Source organism: Eleutherodactylus coqui, chromosome 7, assembly GCF_035609145.1.
Source record: "Eleutherodactylus coqui strain aEleCoq1 chromosome 7, aEleCoq1.hap1, whole genome shotgun sequence".
Taxonomy (NCBI): Eukaryota; Metazoa; Chordata; class Amphibia; order Anura; family Eleutherodactylidae; genus Eleutherodactylus; species Eleutherodactylus coqui.
The window spans coordinates 153,361,374-153,382,429 of record NC_089843.1 but is presented as its reverse complement, the minus strand read 5'-3'; positions in this window follow the sequence as shown (position 1 = coordinate 153,382,429).

The following is a 21,056-nucleotide window of genomic DNA, read 5'->3' as shown; positions in this document are numbered from 1 at the left end:
ATATAAGCCAGCAAGTTACAGTACCAAGCTGGGGATATGGATGAAGTCAGTCTCATAGGAACAAAGATGTTCCATTGTGAATCCCTGGAAAGCACCTCTTCACAGCATGAGCCTAATAAAGAGCAAAATCCAGACTGAGTCTATCTATAAATCTCTTATTACTAGGTAGGCACTGCTGGTGTTTGTCCATCTGATTTGCCTGTGATTTATTAAGTGTTATGCCATGTATATGACAATGACATTGACTGTAGTTACATTTATAGGCACTTCTGCATACAAAGTAGCTACTGCTAAAATGGTACATTATATCCTTTCATCTTGACAGGCCTCTTACTCCGAAGTGTCGTGACATCTTTAAGAACTAGGATGATTTACTTAGCCCCAATTTCTGGCTGGTAATGCCACTAAACATTATTGAGTCAATAAGCTGGAGGAGATCTGATACCAAATTATGTACAAAATATCATACGATCACAAACTCAAATTCAATATCTTGTGCAAATAGCAAGATGAAGTACATTTACAGTGTGCACGAGAAATGCAGGGTGGTTGAATTACAGGTATGCTTATAAACAGAAAGATCATTGTGACAATTTATGATACATCTTAAATAAAACTTTATTGTATTCTTTTTATTATAGTTGCTTTTACCTGTTAGTTTAGCATTTAGAGTAAGTTGGGACTTCTTACAGAATGGAATGCAAAAGTTTTAATACGCTTTGCTAAATTTTGTTTAATTGATTTTAGAATCATAGAATGGTACAGTTGGAAGTGACCTCCAGGGTCATCGGGTCCAACCCCCTGCTCAGCGCAGGATCACTAAATCATCCCAGACAGATGTCTGTCCAGCCTTTGTTTGAAGACTTCCATTGAAGGAGAACTCACCACCTCCCCTGGTAACCTGTTCCACTCATTCATCACCCTCACTATCAGAAGGTATTTTCTAATATCTCATCTGTGTCTCTTCCCTTTCAGTTTCATCCCATTGCTTCTAGTCTTTTCATGTGCAAATGAGAATAGGGCTGATCTCTCTGCACTGTGACAGCCCTTCAGATATTTGTAGACAGCTATTACGTCTCCTCTTAGCCTTCTTTTTTGCAAGCTAAACACTCACACTCTCAGCAAGATCCTTTAACCATTCCTCATAGGACATGATTTGCAGACCACTCACAATCCTGGTAACTTTTCTCTGAACTTGCTCCAGTTTTTCTATGTCTTTTTTAAAGTGGGCTGCCCAGAACTGGACACAGTATTCCAGGTGAGGTCTGACCAAAGAAGAGTAGAGGGGGATAATTACCTCACGTGATCTAGACTCTATGCTTCTCTTAATATATCCCAGAATTGTGTTTGCCTTTTTTGCTGCTGCATCATGCTGTTGACTCATGTTTAATCTGCAATCTACAAGTATCGTCAAGTCTTTGTGTTGCTGCTTAGCCCAATTCTTCCCATTCTGAATGTCCTTTTTTTCATTTTTTGCCCAGATGTAGGACTTTGCATTTCTCACAGTTAAATATTATTCTGTTAGTCACCGTCCACAGTTCAAGCTTGTCTTGATCTTTTTGAATCCTTCTTCTCATGTTAGCCATCCCTCCTGGCCTTGTGTAATTTGCAAATTTCGTCAGTTTCCCCCCAATTCCCTGAATTCTGCACCACAATTCACAGGCCAATCCAAAAGGAAGAGTAGAGGTGGATAATTACCTCCCGTGATCTATACTCTATGCTTCACTTTATACATCCCAGAATTGTATTTGCTTTTTTGCTGCCGCATAACACTGTTGACTCATGTTCAGTCTATGATCTATTAGTATACCCAAGTCTGTATGTCATTTTTTTATTTTCTTGCCCAGATGTAGGATTTTGCATTTCTACTTGTGAAATACCATTCTGTTAGTCGCCGTCCACTGTTCAAGCTTGTCTATATCTTTTTGAATCCTCTCTCTTCCCTAGTGTTAGCTATCCCTTTTAGCTTGGTGTCATCTGCAAATTTGATCAGTTTCCCCTCAATTCCCTCATCTAGATATTTTCTTAGTGAAAACTCAATATTTCTACAATGTTTCGTCAAAGCTATTACTTATTTTCCCTTTTAAAAGGATTGGACAAAATAAGGTAACTACTGTAGCATGTGCAAAAGTTTAAATATATATTTAGTGCTACTTAGTTACACCATTGCTATAAGAAATTTTCTGTAGCCGGTCAATAGACTTTAAATTCACATTGTACGTTTTGAGTGAGGGATATCTATCTCCTCTTAGGGCACACAGACACCATATGCAAGACTTGTTTCTATGAGCCAGTCCATAGAACCGATGTAAGGAGAAGATCCCATTCTGCCAAACTCATCATAACTATGAGTTATATGGTTGTTTTTATAGAGATTTCCCCAGTGATAATAGTTCAAAGTAGCTTCATTCTAGGAAGGGATCGTCTAATACTTTAATCACTCCTATACTAAAGCAGACATTCATGGTTTGAATCTAAGTGGTTTGGATCATTGCTAATTTTTTGCCAACTTGGGCACCACAGCAGTGCTAAGGTCCAAGGTTCCCCATCTGACCAAAGACTACATATGTATGCACTTTGTATGTTCATCACCTACACCATAAAGACATACTGATATGTTTACTGGCTTCGCATTAAACTAGTCCTGGTGTCCATATGGGATGGGGAGATTTAATTGCAAGCCCCACTGGAGACAGTTATAAATAGTGTATGGTTACAATCTGCATACCATTCTATGGAAAATGTTCATGCTATATAGGCAATAGAAAAGTTAAAAAAAGAAAAGCTTCTTCACTGACTGCAAGGCAGATTTTATATATATTTACTAGAATCCTTTTTCATTGACCTACACAATATTTCGTGTTATTGCTATTACAAAACAGGAGCTATAATCACTACAGATCAAAAATGAACAGTTGTCAAGGTTAGTGATGAGCAAACTTTTGACAAGTTTGGTTCAGCAGGTTCGTCCAACTTTTGCAAAAAGCTTGGTTCGGTCGAAATTAGTCAAACCAAACCAAAAGTTTTACAAACCTCCTAAAACTGTTGTATACCGCTCTCTAAGAGTTTTAAAAGCCCTGTATAACACTTTGTGAGTGTTACACAGGGCTTTTATGGCTTTTAGACAATGCTATACACCAGTGTTCAGGACTAGCACTGAGTGAACCAAAACAGTAGAACCCTGTTTCATGTAGAACTTTGCTAAAAGCCCTGTTTGAGTTTGTGTCAAAGCGAACTTTTAGCAAAGTTTGGGATTGGTTCACTAAACACTAGTCACGATGTTATAAATCTTTCTTTTTTCATCAGAACTTACATGAACATACAGGGCTTTAGTTTTAGAGGGTATGCACAGGCAGCAAATACACCCAGGCCATGTGCCTGAGGCGTCCAAAGGTTCCTCTGCCACATAATAAGATACCAGTATTATAAGTGGCCAATGATAGATGAGAAGTTGTGTAACAGACTTTGTGCCCAGGAGCTTCAAGTTCTGCCTCTGTGAACATAAATGCAATAAGTGAACACAAGTGCCAAAAATGGATGAACAAGAAAGGTACCAGAAGTTTTCAACGTGCCACATTTTACATTTTATTTGTTTCTAAGCTATTGAATTCAGCAGACAAGTACTTTAGTAATTGCAATGAAATGTGTGTGTGTGTATATATATATATATATATATATATATATATATATATATATATATAGTGGGATTATGTATCTCCTTGTCAAAAAAAAATCAAGCACTTAGAGAGCGTTGTTGAAAGCAACTGAAATGTTTTATGCGTGATTGTAGCTTTAACAAGTAAGAGATTACAATATCAGAGCAAAAGGAGAATTTATCACGGAAAACTGAAAACTTAAAGGGAGGCTCTAGTATCCTGTTGTACCACCTCTAGGTTGGATACAATATGTGATACGGGCAGGCATGGAGGCTCTAGTACCCTGTTGTACCGCCTCTAGCTTGGATACAATATGTGATACGGGCAGGCATGGAGGCTCTAGTACCCTGTTGTACCGCCTCTAGCTTGGATACAAGATGTGATACGGGTGGGCATGGAGGCTATAGTACCCTGTTGTACCACTTCTAGCTTGGATGCAAGATGTGATACGGGTGGGCCTGGAGGCTATAGTACCCTGTTGTACCACTTCTAGCTTGGATGCAAGATGTGATACGGGTGGGCATGGAGGCTCTAGTACCCTGTTGTACCACCTCTAGCTTGGATACAAGGTGTGATACGGGTGGCATGGAGGCTCTAGTACCCTGCTGTACCACCTCTAGCTTGGATAAAAGATGTGATATGGGCGGGCATGGAGGCTCTAGTACCCGATTGTACCGCCTCTAGCTTGGATACAAGGTGTGATACGGGTGGCATGGAGACTCTAGTACCCTGTTGTACTGCCTCCATTTTGGATACAAGATGTAATACGAGAGGGCATGGAGGCTCTAGTACGCTGTTGTACCACCTCTAGTTTGGATGCAAGATGTAATACCTGCGAGAATGGAGGCTCTAGTACCCTGTTATATCGCCTCTAGCTTGGATGTTAGATGTGATACGGGTGGGCATGGAGGTTCTAGTACCCTGTTGTACCACCTCTTGCTTGTATGCAAGATGTGATATAGTCAGGCATGGAGGCTCTAGTACCCTGTTGTACCGCCTCTAGCTTGGATACAAGATGTGATGCAGACAGGCCTGGAGGATCTAGTACCCAGTTGTACCACCTCTAGCTTGGATGCAGGATGTAATACAGACAGGCATGGAGGCATTCAGGTTCTGTATGGTATCCTGCAGCACATCGGTCCACATTTACTGTAACTGAACCTCTCGATCTTGCAAACTCATAGGCTGTCAAAGTTGTCATTCCAGATAATCCAATATATATTCTATTGGCGATAAATATGGCAACCAGGCAGGCCATGGAAGTATGACAAGGTTGTGGAGACATTCCTGTGACCTCTTGTTGTGTGCTGCTGAGCATTATCTTGCTGGAAAATGCCTCTTGGAAGCCACCATAAGAGGCAAAACATGTGGTTGCAGGACATCCTGAACATATCTCTGAGTTGTTATTGTCATCATACCACTACTAAGGGTGCCTGATTGTTGTTTGCGATGACCTCACAGACCATCACACCAGCAATGGGGACAGTGTGCCGCTCCACAACAAAGGCAGGATTGAGGCGCTTGCCCGTAGGTTTCTAGATTCAAACACGGCCATCTTCAATGTCCAAACTAAACCTGAATTCATTTCTGCAGACAACCCGGTCCACTCTGTAGCAGTCCAGTTTCATTGTTCATGATACCACTGCAAATGCAGGCAACTGTAAGTGGGTGTCAAAGGCAGTACACATGAGTACTGTGAGACCAAACGTCCTTCAGCCAGACAGATACAGTGGCCTGTAACGATGGTATTACCTATCTCTGGATGGCGGATAATGAAACAGTTGGAGCTGCTTGTGCTTGTCAGATGATCATCTCTACTGGTGATTTGTCAAGGGCATCCTGATCCTGGTTACCTAGTGTCTATGCCCTCATGCATCCACTGGTCCCACTACCTCCTAACAGTCTGGTCAGAACTGCCCAGGTGGTGGCAGTCCGTCAATACGACCATCCAGCTTCTCACGTTCCAATAATGTGTCCTTCTCAGACTCTGTTAACTGGACAAAAAAAATCTCTTTTCTGCGTTGTAGAGGCGTCTAGTGGTCAACAAGCTCTACACAAGCGGAAAAAGAGGTCCACTACACACAAGGAGCCTCTGAGAGCTTTTTTATTGGTCAATGGTGGAACCACTCTTAAAGCCTCAAGTGTCAAGACCGTTCATCTAATTATGCCACAATTCTCATCATTTGCATATCTGCCTGAGATGTATCTGCATGCCGAGTTCTGCAGCAAAAGGTGCTTGATTTTTTTTTTTTTACAACACTGGTAGTACATCATTCCTTTTAAGTTTAAATGGTCGAGCATTTGACTTAGATCTACCATAGACACACAAAGAAGCCAGCCCTTAATCTTTCTAACAGTCACAAGTAGAGTGCATCATAGAAAGGACTGTGTGTCACTTATTAAATTGAATCTGCATAAGCATGTGTGGGGATACTTGAAAAATGATTCACAAACCTCAATTTCTGAAATGTCATAAACTGACTGGAGTATGCGGTATGTCTAATGTTACAAATAGCAGGCAGCGTTATGTTCTCAAGATTCAATTTCTCTGATAAACTGGACACTTTTGTCTGCAAGATATATTTAATCAAGTTGAGTGGTGCTTGTGAGGAACAAAACACCGTTCATATAACCAAAACAGTACTGGTTTATGGGGACAATCCTTGAAAGTTTTAATCATTTTTTAGGACTTTCATTTCATGGATGGTTTTCTAGGTCACATGACATAGAGTAAGACTACTAATACATGGTTACCACAATAGAGATAGCAGATTTTCTTTATATATGTATATAGTCTCCTACTGAGCTTACTGACTCACAATGTACAAATAGTAGATTTCTTGCTTACATTTACCTTTTCATACAGCTTTACATTCTCCACTCATAGATCACTGCATAAAATAATAAATCTTGTTATTTGTATAGCGCCAACTTAGTCCGCAGAGCTTTCAAGTAATTTATTTATCACCCCCCATCAAGCTGGGTACTCATTTTACCGACCTCGGAAGGATGGAAGGCTGAGTCAACCTTGAGCCAGCTACCTGAACCATGCAGGGATTGAACTCGCAACCTTCAGGTCATAAGCAAGAGCTTAGGACTGCATTTCTGCTGCCTTAGCACTCTGCCGCACTAGGTAGATTTGTCATTCAGGAATTTAGCAAAATTGCAATACAACTAGTACTGGATTCACATCTTAGGAGCCTGTAGGCACTCTTTTTTCAGACTCCTTAGACCTTGCCCAACATCACATGGGATGACTATTAGGTGCGTAAGTACCCGAAAGTCATCCCACCCAACTATCACTCCTGTGCTCTCTCTGAATGACTGTTACTTTCACATAGTAGCGACAGTCATTCAGAGAGAATGGACTCATTGACTGGAAACAGGCAGTCGTTCATAGATGCATGACTGCCTATTTACATGGGACGATAGTTGCTTGGTTTTTAGGTAAGCTAAAACCCAGGCAACTCTGATAGGTGAGCGATTTCTTGCTCAGTACCCTGTCAGTGACCATATGTACACGGGATGACTATTGCCCGAATTTGCCATTTCCAGTGATCATTCAGGCGATAATCATCTCATGTAAAGGTCCTTTAAGGAATGTTTGTCTTAAAAATGTTTGTCTGTGCCTATTAATTGCAGCAGAACATTGTGATACACTTGTCACAATATCAAGAACTTTCTGCAGCCCTGACTTATTATCTTTCCCTGTATGTCCTTTGTGTAAGCACCTTATCAAAGGGGTTGTCCGAGTTATGAAAGAGCAGCCCATGGGAAAAAATTACAAAATAGCTGATATTCATAGCTCCCCATCCCCCTATTCGTCCCCCGTCACCAGCTCCAGTCTCCATTGTGTTGCTGTTTACAGGCTGCGGTCAGACTATGACGTCCCGCAAACCTGTTGCTGCAGCCAATGACAGCACTCAGTGATAATCGCTAAGCGCTGTCATTGGATGTAGCTGCTTGTTTGGAGATGCAGCCTGTAAAGATGACATCTACAGGCAGACTGAAAGCCAGTGGTAGGAAGCAATCGGAGAGTGGTGAGTATGAGCTGTTTAGTTATTTTACACCATGGGGAACCATTTAGGCTGGCCTTTCGAAAGTAGGACAACCCCTTTAACAAATACAGCATATACATCATTTACATATGCATACACGCTATTAATCTATGCATATGTACATTTTCCCTTAAGATCCCCATACACATTAGAGTATAGTCATCCAGTCCTGCTGATTCTTACATGTGATTGGGGACCCCTTCTTTAATTTCAGCACCCAATACTTTTGTCCCTTCTGGAGATAAGCCACCATGAGAGCAGTCTGGTTCTGGCTTTCTCCATGGTCCTTATGTAAAATAAATGAACGTTACGCTGATTGTGAGCATGTTTGAGGGAGTCGGGGGCAATAGCTGTTGGATGGACAGATTTTAGCTGACAACTATTGAAGGTGTATGGGCAGGCACCTTTAGGACAACCTAAATGACTAAAGTGAGAATTTCATTTGATCGATATTTACCCGTCATTTGTTTGTATTAAGCCATTTAACTACTTTGTAATAGAAGAATGAGAGAAGACATAATGCACTGCAGAGTATAGATCAGTAAGCATACGTAGTATGACTACATGAGTAATAGAGCTAAATTTGCAATTTGGCATCGTGAATGGTGCATTTTCTCCAGCATAGCTCCACCTCTGCTATACAGTACATCTGTATATGGCTGATCCCGTGCACATATGAAATACTCAGTATGACTACTTTATATATATATATATATATATATATATATATATATATATATATATAATATCCCTGTCTGAAGTCTTGCTCCGATTCATGTGACGAGCAAATACTGTATGCCTCCTCTTCACACATTTCCATTGCATTGGTCATCCCATAGGGGCCATGTTAGACAATGGGACTCTGAATTTGGTGATTGAAGAAAGATGGTGGCAACAGTTGGGTTGGTATTGACTCAAGCTAGTATACTATTGCGATCAATATCATCCTTTGGACTTCAGTGATAGCCCATTTAACTGTCTTAGCTTTGCTAGTGATCATCTCATTTATCTAGGCTTATTGCACTAAATTTACTGTTTGGTTTTCTTCCAGCACTAAAATGTCAAGTCCACTGTCATGTGTGCAATAGATTTGTGCTGCTAGAGCTGAACAGATCCTCTGAAAGCTGCTCGCAGTTGATCTTTGGATAGAGCTAGAAATAAATAAATCCTTTTTAGAAGATCAATATTCATCCCATTTAATGCCTGATGTGGAACGTGCGGCTTTACCCCGGTAATGCTGATGTGCAGTCAATTGTTGTAACTGGGCACAGTGGCTTTTGCAGCGTGGTAACCTATTGTCATGCCGGAGAGAGGAGAATGAATGGAATACAACCCTACAAAAAAAAGAAAGCTACAAGTAAGTGTGATTTACATGTTTAATCCATGGCCTGTGTTTTACATTATACTGCATCTGTAGCTTGCAAATCAATGAACACATAAGGAAGCCAGGTGGCTTCATTTCCAGAGGAAAGATGTATTTGTTAAAGGTCTTTAAAAGCAATCAAAATCCAATTGAATTCTTTCATGTTATCTATCAACCTCCGAATGCCATTTAACTCTGCGCACACCGGGATGAGAACCGCGCGCTGGCCGAGTGTCTTGTGCCATATAGTGGTGCAGAGAACAGGTTAAGGGCTCATGCACACTGACCTATTCTGGCTGCATATTAGGGCAGCTTTACAAGAGCGTATGCACAAAAATACTTGCATAAGCGCAGCGCATTTTCGCCATGAACGATGCACTTTATCTAGCGTTTTTGTGCATATTTCTATATTTTTTGCAAGGCCAGTTCACATGGGCATGGGACACAACTAGAGATGAGCGAGCACGCTCAGTTAAGGCAGTTTCTTGAGCGAGCACCGCTCTTCTCGAGTAACTGCATACTGGTCCAAGCAGATTCGGGGGGGGGGGGGAGCAGGGGTAGGGGGGGAGTGAGAGAGATATCTCTCTCTCTCACCACCCGCTACCTTCCGCTACCTCCCGCCGCCCCCCGCTCACCCCCCCCTTGCTGAATCTGCTTAGACCAGTATGCAGTTACTCGAGAAGAGTGATGCTCGCTCGAGTAACTGCCTTAACCTAGCGTGCTTGATCATCTCTAGACACAACCCTTCTGTGATTTTAAAGCCTGATGAGTACCCGATGTATTCTTTTTCTGGCGGAATTGCGCAGTGCATTACATTATTGCGTGGGTATTAAGTGCAAATTTGCACACCTCCCATAGACTTCTATGGCCTTGTACCTCAAAACACACAAAAATATAGCATGCTGCATTTTTTTTCACATGCGTTTAGTTCCAAAAACCCCTTTAACAAAAATATGGGAAGTGTAACAACAAATGGCTGCAAGATCAAAACATATATAGGGTTGTTTGTAGTTTGTAACCAAGGAGACATAAAGGGTCTGCATAGGATCTGTATACCCAAAACAGGAGCATATTTTTATATGCGACTCTTCCGCCCACTGCCTCTGCATGTCGCAGTTATTTACCGCCCCCCAGGTCCCACCCGCCTGTTCCTAGACCACTTTGCTGCCTGGCTCCCCCACTTCCTATCCTGTGAAATCCCAACCCTCATCCGTGGTGATTTCAACATCCCTACTAACGAGTCTAGCTCCTCATCTGCCTCCCGGCTTTTAACACTTACCTCCTCCCTTGGCTTATCACTAATCTCTGACTCCCCCACTCATAGAGATGGTAACACTCTCGATTTAGTTTTCCTCCGTCTCTGCTCTGCTTCTCACTCCTCACTTCCACTCTCAGATCACAACCTTCTCTCTTTCTCCATCAGGCACCCTAGCATCTCTCCTGACCCTCCTATCTATCGCACCTCTAGGAACCTCCAGTCTGTCCGCACTAAACAGTTTGCCGAAACTATTCAGTCCTCCCTATCGCCTATCTCTCTCCCTGCCCTGACCTGGCGGGCGAATACTATCACACCACCCTCAGCCGTGCCCTGGATGAAGTGGCACAGCCCGTGACGCGAGCCGTCAAACGCAGACCACGGCAACCCTGGCTCACGTCCCAAACGCGCTTCATCCGGCGGTGCTCTAGGTGCGCCGAGCGGCTGTGGAGAAAGTCAAAGCTGTCAGCAGACTTCCTCCACTTCAAATTCATGCTTAAAACTTATAACCTAGCCCTTCACCATGCCAAACAAGTTTATTTCACCTCCCTTGTCTCCTCACTATCCCACAACCCCAAACAACTCTTTGGAACCTTTCACTCTCTCCTCAGCCCCTAGGAACAGGCCCCTGCGACAGACCTGACTGCTGGAGAACTAGCTGCCTATTTCAAAGAAAACATCAACCACATTCGAAAAGAAATCTCTGAAAGCTGCATGGTTAGCCCTGATCCCAGTTTCATCAGCACTGCACCCAGCACTTACTCACTATCTATGCTAGAACCAACGACAGAGGAAGAAGTCTCCAGGCTCCTTTCCGCTGCCTGCCCCACCACCTGCGCTAGCAACCCTCTCCCCTCTCACCTCCTTCGGTCCCTTTCCCCAGCTCTCATTACTCACCTCACTACAATCTGCAATCTATCCCTAACCTCTGGCACTTTTCCCTACTCATTCAAACACTCCATTATATCCCCTCTGCTTAAAAAACCAACCCTGGACCCGACTGATGCTGCCAACTACCGACCCGTCTCAAACCTCCCCTTTATCTCCAAATTACTGGAACGCCTGGTCTACTCCCGCCTTACTCGCTTTCTCTCTGACAACTCGCTCCTCGACCCCCTCCAGTCTGGTTTCCGCCCTCTACACTCGACCGAAACTGCCCTTACAAAAGTAACAAATGACCTGATGACTGCAAAGTCGAGAGGTGACTATTGCCTTCTAATCCTCCTTGACCTGTCTGCTGCATTTGACACTGTCGACCATAATCTCCTTCTCACTATGCTCTGCTCTATTGGTCTAAAGGATACTGCTCTCTCCTGGTTCTCTTCCTACCTCTCTGACCGCTCTTTCAGTGTTTCCTTTGCTGGTTCTATCCCTGCTCCTCTTCCTCTCGCTGTTAGGGTACCCCAGGGCTCGGTCCCCCTTTTTTCTCTATCTATACTGCCCCAATTGGACAAACCATCCACAAATTTGGCCTGTAATACCATCTCTACACTGATGACACCCAACTATGCACCTCCTCTCGTGAGATCTCTGGACCATTCCTCCAAAATATCACCGATTGTCTGTCCGCTGTCACTAACACTATGTCCTCCCTTTTTCTCAAACTAAACCTCTCTAAAACTGACCTCCTTGTCTTTCCACCTTCTAACCGACCTCCCCTCAACATCTTCATTTCAGTGTCTGGCACCATCATAACCCCCAGACGGCATGCCCGATGCCTTGGGGTCACACTGGACTCTGACGTCTCCTTTGCCCCCCATATCCAATCTCTGGCCCAAACATGCCACATGCACCTCAGAAATATTGCTAAAATACGTCCGTTCCTAACCACAGACACGCTAAAGACGCTCGTGGTTGCCCTCATCCACTCCCGGCTTGACTACTGCAACTCGCTACTCATTGGCCTTCCCCGCACTAGACTCGCTCCACTCCAATCCATGCTAAATGCATCAGCTAGACTCCTTTTTCTATCCAGTCGTTATTCAGACGCCTCTGCATTATGCCAGTCGCTGCATTGGCTGCCCATCCACTGCAGAACTAAATTTAAACTCCTCTACCTCACTCACAAAGCTCTGCATGGCGCTGCACCACCATACATCGCCTCCCTACTGTCAGTACACCACCCAGCCCGCTCACTCCGATCGGCTAACACCCTCAGACTAAACACCCCTGTAATACGAACCTCACATGCTCGCCTACAGGACTTCACTAGAGCAGCACCCATCCTCTGGAATGCTCTACCCCAAGGCATCCGGACAATTCCCGATGCACGAAATTTCAGACGTGCCTTAAAAACGTACCTATTCAGGGAAGCATACCAAATCTCCTGACCTAGTCCCTCGCCCCTTCCTATGGTGCCCCACCCTGTTTGCCTTCTAATAAATGATCTATACATTAAATTTCCTATTGCCTGTGTTCCCCAACCCCTGCACCTCCTGTACCACCCTCAACCCATTTGTGTCTAACCCAATGTACCTTATATTGTAATTGTTGTATTGTTTTGCATTTATCCATGCCTGAAAGCGCTGCGGAATAAGTTGGCGCTATACAAATAAAGATTATTATTATTATTAGTAAGGATAAATGATAATGTTTCATATTTATTCCTAATTTTACTTGCATTGGTTGCACATGTTGACAGAGCCTTAAATCTATGGACACCTTTGAAAGCCATTTTTTTTTTCAATTAAATGCTTGAACTTTGGCCTGACAAGTTTTGCAATAGGATTTGATCTCAGGTTTCGGCCCGTTAGTTTTCTGCAGATTCTAAATATCACTGTATATAGAAAGTGCACCCTATGGCGTCATTCACATGGGCATATGTGTATTTGGCGGCTGAATTGCACAGCATATTTACAGCCTGTATATTGGGATTCTGCTGCATATTTGGATGCATATGCATTTTTTGCACGTGTATTTCTTGAGCATGCACTACGTATTTACTTGTGCAAAAAAAGAAACGCTAGTAGGCCCAAATGATGTCACAAGTGTACCAAATAACACAACCCTCCTATAAAATGGTCACATGACCACTCAGACACCAATTTGTGGTGCTTCTAGTGCTATCCTGCGTTCCTGTGAGGGAGCTCTTGGTCTTCTGAACATGGAATTGCTTTTGGCCTATCTACTGTCTCGCAGATTTGGGAAGCCACCTAAAAAGCTGGAGGGAGAACCTAGGAGGTTCATCATCTGGTGTCGCAGCATGCCTGTAAGGACCATTTTCACAATCTTTATAATAACGCACGGCGCCATCTTGTGTTCTCTGCCTTCTGTTGGTCACGTTGTTTGATAGGATGTTAGAGGTGGTGTGGTCTGGGCTTACATACGCCGACACCAACATGCATTGGTCTGTTTCTCCTGAGAAATGGCTCCTGGTCACCCTGGCAGCAGCTGAAGAAGTCGGTGATGGCTCCGTCCTCTTGTCAAGAATGGATGGACATCGCTGATGGATTCCAGGCCTCAGCGCAGTCTCCGAACTGCCTCAGCGCACTGGACAGAAAACATATCCGTGTGAAGAAGCTGCCATACTCAGAGTCCATGCATTACAATTATAACATATCTACCGTTAGGGCTGTTGGTCTTGGCTGATGGATTAGTGAAGAAAAAAATGTGATGGGTGCAGGTGCAGCTGACCGAAATATAAGATTCAGTACAATACAAAATATGAGCTCAGCTTCTCCCTTTTATTTTAAACCAGCAGAAAAAGATGTGTTTCGGGGCAAAGCCCCTTCCTCAGTCATAGCTGGAGGGATACTTCCATTTCCTCTTGGGCAGGGAAAATGTTACCTGTACTATCAAGAAAGAAGAAGCATGGTTTAATAGAAGCAACTTTCTGCTTACAACAATATACATTAGGGTGGTACTGGTGCACCTTTTAGGCACAATGGCAACACGACATCTGACAGGTGATGTCTACAAGTGTTCTGCATTGGAAAATGAAACTAAACTGTCATACAGACTTTCAAGAAGTAAGCGCAAGCAAATTTACATTAAATTACTGAGGACGGCAAGCAATGTTGAAGCCATTTTGAAGAAAGAAAGATCCATAACAGATTTTGGGTATCAGTTACACAGGGAAGAGGTAATATTTATTTTTTAAATAAAAAGGAGGTCAAGTCAGCGTTACTTACCAGGCCACATCCACAACTCTTCATAGAAATATCAGATGGCCCATAAATATGTTAGGCCTTTTTTGTTTGTCATTAGCCCAATTTTGTGGTTGGGCCCCTGTATTTGTGGCAAAACTCATCATGCTAGTTTGCCAGTTTTTCTTTATGCAAAACCCCCCCAAAATGCACTGTTCAAATTCAGATGTTTATTTAATATTTTTTTTCATTAAGGGCTTATTCCCATGACCGTATATCGGTTGGCGTTTTCATGGCCGGCAGATATATGCTTCCATCTAAGCAGATCTCCCCTTCTCTCCCCCTCACCGGCTCTCTGCCTCTCTCCACTACTCCTGCATTTGCAATCGGAGGGGTGGGATGTTCCAAAACATGTTCCAAAATTGCGCCAATTGTGTCCTTCTGAAACCTGTCTCTGTATACACCAGAGAGGCGTCCCACAAAGCTGGCTACTGCTGCAATGAGCACCTCCATGTCTGCGTTATGCAGCATCTTTTCTGCTATTCTGCTTGCTAGGACACACTTGCTACTTTTTTTTCTTCAAAGTTGCCTAACATGCCTAAATACGCAACGGGCAAAATATATGCTCATGTGAATTAGGCCTCCTGCCCATGGCCGTGGTGGACTCCGCCAACGGAATATCGCAGCAGAGTCTGATATGGCACCCACCAAAGACCCCATACTCTCCTCTCCAGATTCGCCGTGAGAGTCCCGTCCAACAACATGAGCAGTGCAGAGCATGAGGCGCGGCGGTGGGAAGTGACACGTAATCATGCAATACTTCCTCTGTGCTACAGCGGAAGTATCATGTGATGAATGGCTTCCATTGACTGCAATGGAAGCCTGCTGCACAATTAGAACATGCCGCGATTTCTTTCACGCTGCGGAATTCTACCTAAGCATTGCAAGCCAAAAAGCTATTAGGTTCAATAGAACCTAATAGCTGCGGGATAACACCGCAGATTTACCCTACGTGAAATGCGGCAGAAATCTGTCCAGGGGAATTATGCCTAACGCAGTAGAAAACCATAGGTTTTATGCTATGTGTTTTATGCACCTAAAGGAATACACGTATAATACGGTGCACAAATACGCCCATGCAGGGCCGTAACTATAGAGGATGCAGGGGATGCGGTTGCACCCGGGCCCAGGAGCCTTAGGGGGTCCATAAGGCCTCTCTTCTCCATATAGGGAGCCCAGTACTATGACTAAAGCATTCTAGTTGGGGGCCCTGTTACAGGTTTTGCATTGGGGCACAGAAGCTTCACGTTATTCCTCTGCGCCCATGTGAATGAGCTCTTAGTTTCAGTAAGAAATCTGTCAGTGAGGGCTCCTTCCAACAAACATATGTGTTTTTACATGCCTAAGTGTAACGCATTTGCGCTGTGAACGAGGCGCTTTTAAGCACATATCATACATTTTACTCTACTTTTTGCAATAGCAGGGCATATTTAAATGGGCCCGGGAAACCCTTTTACCTCGCTGTGATTTGAAAGGCTATTTATCCTAATGATGTTCAAATGTGTTCCTTTCGCTACAGTTTGCTCTGTATTTTGCGCACCTTCCATAGACTTCGATGGGGCCCTTTGGTGTGCAAATACACACAAAATACAGCATGTTTTATTTTTTTGCGTGCGCAAAAAATGTGTGTGCAGAAAAGTAAATTAGAACGAACCCATTGAAATCAATGTGTTCTATGCTTTGCGTTTTGCGCACAAGTTTCTGTACTGCAGTTCTGAAGGAGTTAAACTAAACTTGAATGAATTGTTATTTGTGAATGCTCTCTATCGCCACACATATGCACATTGAACAATAGCACACTAAGCATAGTTTCACATGCAGGTTTTTTTTGGATTCTGGGGCAGTATTCTGAGCCAAGGCCAAAAGTGGATTCGAAATAAATGGGAAATCTAAAGGAAGGACTTCTACTTCTTCCTGCTGGATCCATGTCTGGCTTTGGCTACAAAGATGCTGTTTGGGACACCACCCTAAAAGAATCCCATGTAGCACTACACAACGCCCTACTGAGTCCCATAGGGTGTCATGTAATACCTCTCAGTGCCGCTGACAGGCTGAGTAGGCAGGAGGTTTGGCAGATTGCTCAGGCATATAAACAAATCTGCTCTTCAGATTACAATAGGAAATTGTGATAAAAGTAATTTCCTGTTATTTAGTGGAAAGTGCAACTGCAACACCAAGTTGCATTCCTAAGTACCTTTATATTTTGTGCAGTTTTTATTTTAAAAATGTAAATTTAGCGGAATTCATCATATTTTGTCTATTTGTTTTGATTAATTATCATTAGAATTTACTAATGAAATAAGCACATTTTAATGCTATTTCCAACCTTGGGGAAGATCATTCTAAAAGGGTGTTTCCAAGCATAAGGTATCCTTGGTGGAGACAGCAGAATGTCCTCCACCTCACCCCACTGACTATGCAGGAATTTGCAGAGATTTGGTATCTGTGGTTGTTGCCTGATATATACATGCAGCATATATTTAGTGATCTATGGAAGCAAAGCATACTTAGAAGTTACTTTTATTTTCTCTAAATAGTTCCGAACTTTATAGAGATCAATGTTTGTTTTAGTGATAAAGAGCTCTAAACCACCGCATTCAAGCAGAAGCATACTTAGGCCGGGTTTACACGGGCGATAAACTCACGCATGTGAAAACGCAGAATTATGAATCCCATGCTTTTCAATGGTTTCCTTCACTTTTACGATGTTTCACTCATGCGATGTTGTGTGAAAAAAAATAGCAGAGTGCCCTATCTTTCTGCGTTTTGTTCTTTTTTAATCTCCCATGTTTCCGTATGGAGCCTTTGTTTTATCGCATCACAATGCATGAACTTGTGATTTTTTTTGTGATGCGTTTTTAACATTAGAGTCCAATTGTCTTCTTCGCGAGAAAATTGCAAGTGGCAGTGATGTTTTTGCAAGAAAAAGCATAGTTGACGCCGAGACATCTCAAGAGCAAAGTTGCAAAACTATGAAAAACAAGTTTAAAATCTGTACCTGTGATCAGCATAACAAACCAAAAAGTCCAATTTGTGGTGGACCATCTATTTGTTACCCTAAGGGTGCATTCACACGAACGTATATCGGCTCGGTTTTCACGCCGAGCCGATATACGTTGTTCTCATGTGCAGGGGAGGGAGGATGGAAGAGCCCAGGAGCAGGAACTGAGCTCCCGCCCCCTCTCTGCCTCCTCTCCGCCCCTCTGCACTATTTGCAATGAGAGGAGGTGGGACGGAGGCGGGGCTAAGTGGGTTGAATTAGCCCCGCCCCTTTCCCGCCTCTCCCCATTGCAAATAGTGCAGAGGGGTGGAGAGGAGACAGAAAGGGGGCGGAAGCTCAGTTCCTGCTCCTGGGCTCTTCCAGCCTCCCCCCCCCTGCACATGAGGACAACGTATATCAGCTCAGCGTGAAAACCGAGCCGATATACGTTCGTGTGAATCCACCCTCAATACCAGGTAACCACTTTCTAAGACGTCCCAGACTGCTGTCTGTCCAGAAGGAAGATGTGTATTGAAGACAGACTTGTCTTGTCTAGAAGAATGGGCTTTCCATTAGGCAACCCTTTTATTTGAGGTGGGCAGCTTTGTATACAAAAAAATGCCCCATGCACATCACTAATTTTAGGATTAGTGTAAGGAGTAAAGGCCCGTTTACAGGCAAAGGCAATCTTTCAAACAACTGAAAGATTGACAGCTTTAGCAATCATTTTGCATAAAGTGTTATTGGACACTGAGGTCTGTTAACACTTTATCAGCCTAATTTGCATGTAAAGGGCCACCAGGAGCTGTCTGCAGAGCACAAATGTGATCTTAGCTCTGCACACAGCTCCATTGTTCTTGCACGGGCTGTTGGCAGAATACAATGTAATCTCCCGACACCCTCTGAGAACACAGCGTGCGGTCTGTGTTATCTCTCTCCAGCTGAACAATGGATTTTAAGCTCACCTTAAAATCATTGTTCAGCTGAAGAGTGCATGATGGTCACATTTACATGCAATGATTATCGCTCATATGCCATCGTTTGAACGAATTTTGAATGATAATCATTGCGTGTAAATGGGCCTTAAGCCCCCTATAATGTATTAGTTTATTATTGATTTATCTATACAGCCCTTTAAAATGCTATTATGGGATTCACTATATATAAATATGTACCATTATGCAAATATGACTGTTATAAAAGCCTAAATCTATGTTCTACAGTCTAATTTACAATGTTAAAACCTGTCCTATTACAAGACATGCTGAGATGAGTTTATGTTTACTACCCCAGATTCTCTAACCAGATCTGCTACCATAAAACAAGTCTCCTTTGTCTCTTCTGTGGCAATTTTAATTCTTAAAATAAGTTGCCAAACAATATTTTGTCTTTAGGAAGTATCAGCTTATAAGCTTAGCTGGTATGAGCTCCCAGCATGATATGTGTGTAGCGAAGGTTAAGAGTCCAGCCCTTCCATATAAACATTAGGTACTGCTTTAGATTTTGCCCTGGAATGTCATCTTCTCTGCCTGTTCTTTGCTTTTTCTCCATATTCAGTATGGATGGTGTAAACGCTCGTGTCTGTCCAGGCCTCTGCATTGTGTAACAATAGCAAGGAGTGGTGACTGTGAGGATGGCTTGGAAGCATATGAGTCTTCTGGAAAGAATAAACGTTAAAAATGTGTCTGGCATTTCTGAATGATAGAGTGAAAACATTGGAAAACGTTAGGTAATATGAAGGTTGTCTGAAAAGTATTTGGAAACTCTAGGTCTCTGAGTTCACAATTCCTTTGTTCCCAAGCATTGGTTACATATTTAGCCCATTTGTCACTCTACACAACAGTTATGTGACACCTACGAACACAGATGTGTCCTTCCTTGGCTTGTCTCTAACCCCGACATATCCTAAGATAGTGGAAGATGTTTAGCAAACCTTTAAAAAAAACAAAAAACACTACTTCCGACAGATGCCATCCATCGCCCATCTGTTGGCCATAGACCTCCCTGTTAAAACCAAGTACGTTTAACGTTTACATATTTTTTTTCTGAATGCTGCAAGATTGGGCTTAATTAGTATCATGACAAATTATATAACAACACAATGTAAGAAGAATTAAAGGGAACCCGTCACTGGTTTCATACTGCCGGAAACACGATCAGCATGAACCCATGACAGGTATGCCCATTGCCACATGTATGTGTTATTCTGAAATGCTGCAGCTTTTCAGAATAAACACGTTTTGCAGTTTGACTTGGAACAGACCTCCGAGTCAAAAAGGTGGTCCGCGCCAACCTGTCCCCGCCTGCAGCATGTAGACTGACAGGTCTCTTCCTATACACAAGCAGGCAGGGAGCTGCCACTCTACATAATGCAGACAGGGAGAGGCCGGTGTGTACTACTTTTTTGACTTGGAGATCTGTTCCAAGTCAAACTGCAAAGTATTTTTATTCTGAAAAGCCGAAGTGTTTCTGAATAACACATACACAGGGACAATGGGCATACCTGTCATGTCATAGTCCAGGCAGCATGAAACCGGTGACAGGTTCCCTTTAAGAATGGACATATCTGTAAACCAAAGTCAGCGTTTTTTGTTAATGAATTGGTTGAGGTGAAAAGACGTTTCTACTTCCTTAAATGCAACGAATATTATTCTGGCATTTTAATTTAATACTATAGATAGATATAGAGAGATAGATATGAGATAGATAGATAGATAGATAGATAGATAGATAGATAGATATGAGATAGATAGATAGATAGATAGATAGATAGATAGATAGATAGATAGATAGATAGATAGATAGATAGAGGGATAGATATGAGAGAGAGAGATAGATAGATATGAGATAGATATGAGATAGATAGATAGATAGATATGAGATAGATAGATAGATAGATAGATAGATAGATAGATAGATAGATAGATAGATAGATAGATAGATAGATAGATAATGGGAGTACATTTAATTTACTGTTATATTATAATGTATAGGGGTGAGGACCATGCTGGTAAAACCTAGGTATCTCCAGTATATAGTTATATAAATACAGATGGAAGAAGTTATCCATCTCTTTGTATACAGTGATATTGACCATGCTGGTATAACCTGGGTATCTCCTGTATATAAATATATATGTAGAGCTGGTATAAATTATACATCTCCCTGTATATAGTGATATAGACCATGGTGGGTAACCCTGGCTATCTCCTGTATATAAGTATGTACATACAGCTGGTGTAAGTTATGCATCTCCTGTACATAGTAATATGGACCATGCTGGTATAACCTGGGTGTCTGGGTGTAGATTCTCCTCAGTATATACACATAGAGGTGAGGTAGATTCTCCTCAGTATATACACATAGAGGTGAGGTAGATTCTCCTCAGTATATACACATAGAGGAGAGGTAGATTCCCCTCAGTATATACACATAGAGGTGAGGTAGATTCTCCTCAGTATATACACATAGAGGTGAGGTAGATTCTCCTCAGTATATACACATAGAGGTGAGGTAGATTCTCCTCAGTATATACACATAGAGGAGAGGTAGATTCCCCTCAGTATATACACATAGAGGTGAGGTAGATTCTCCTCAGT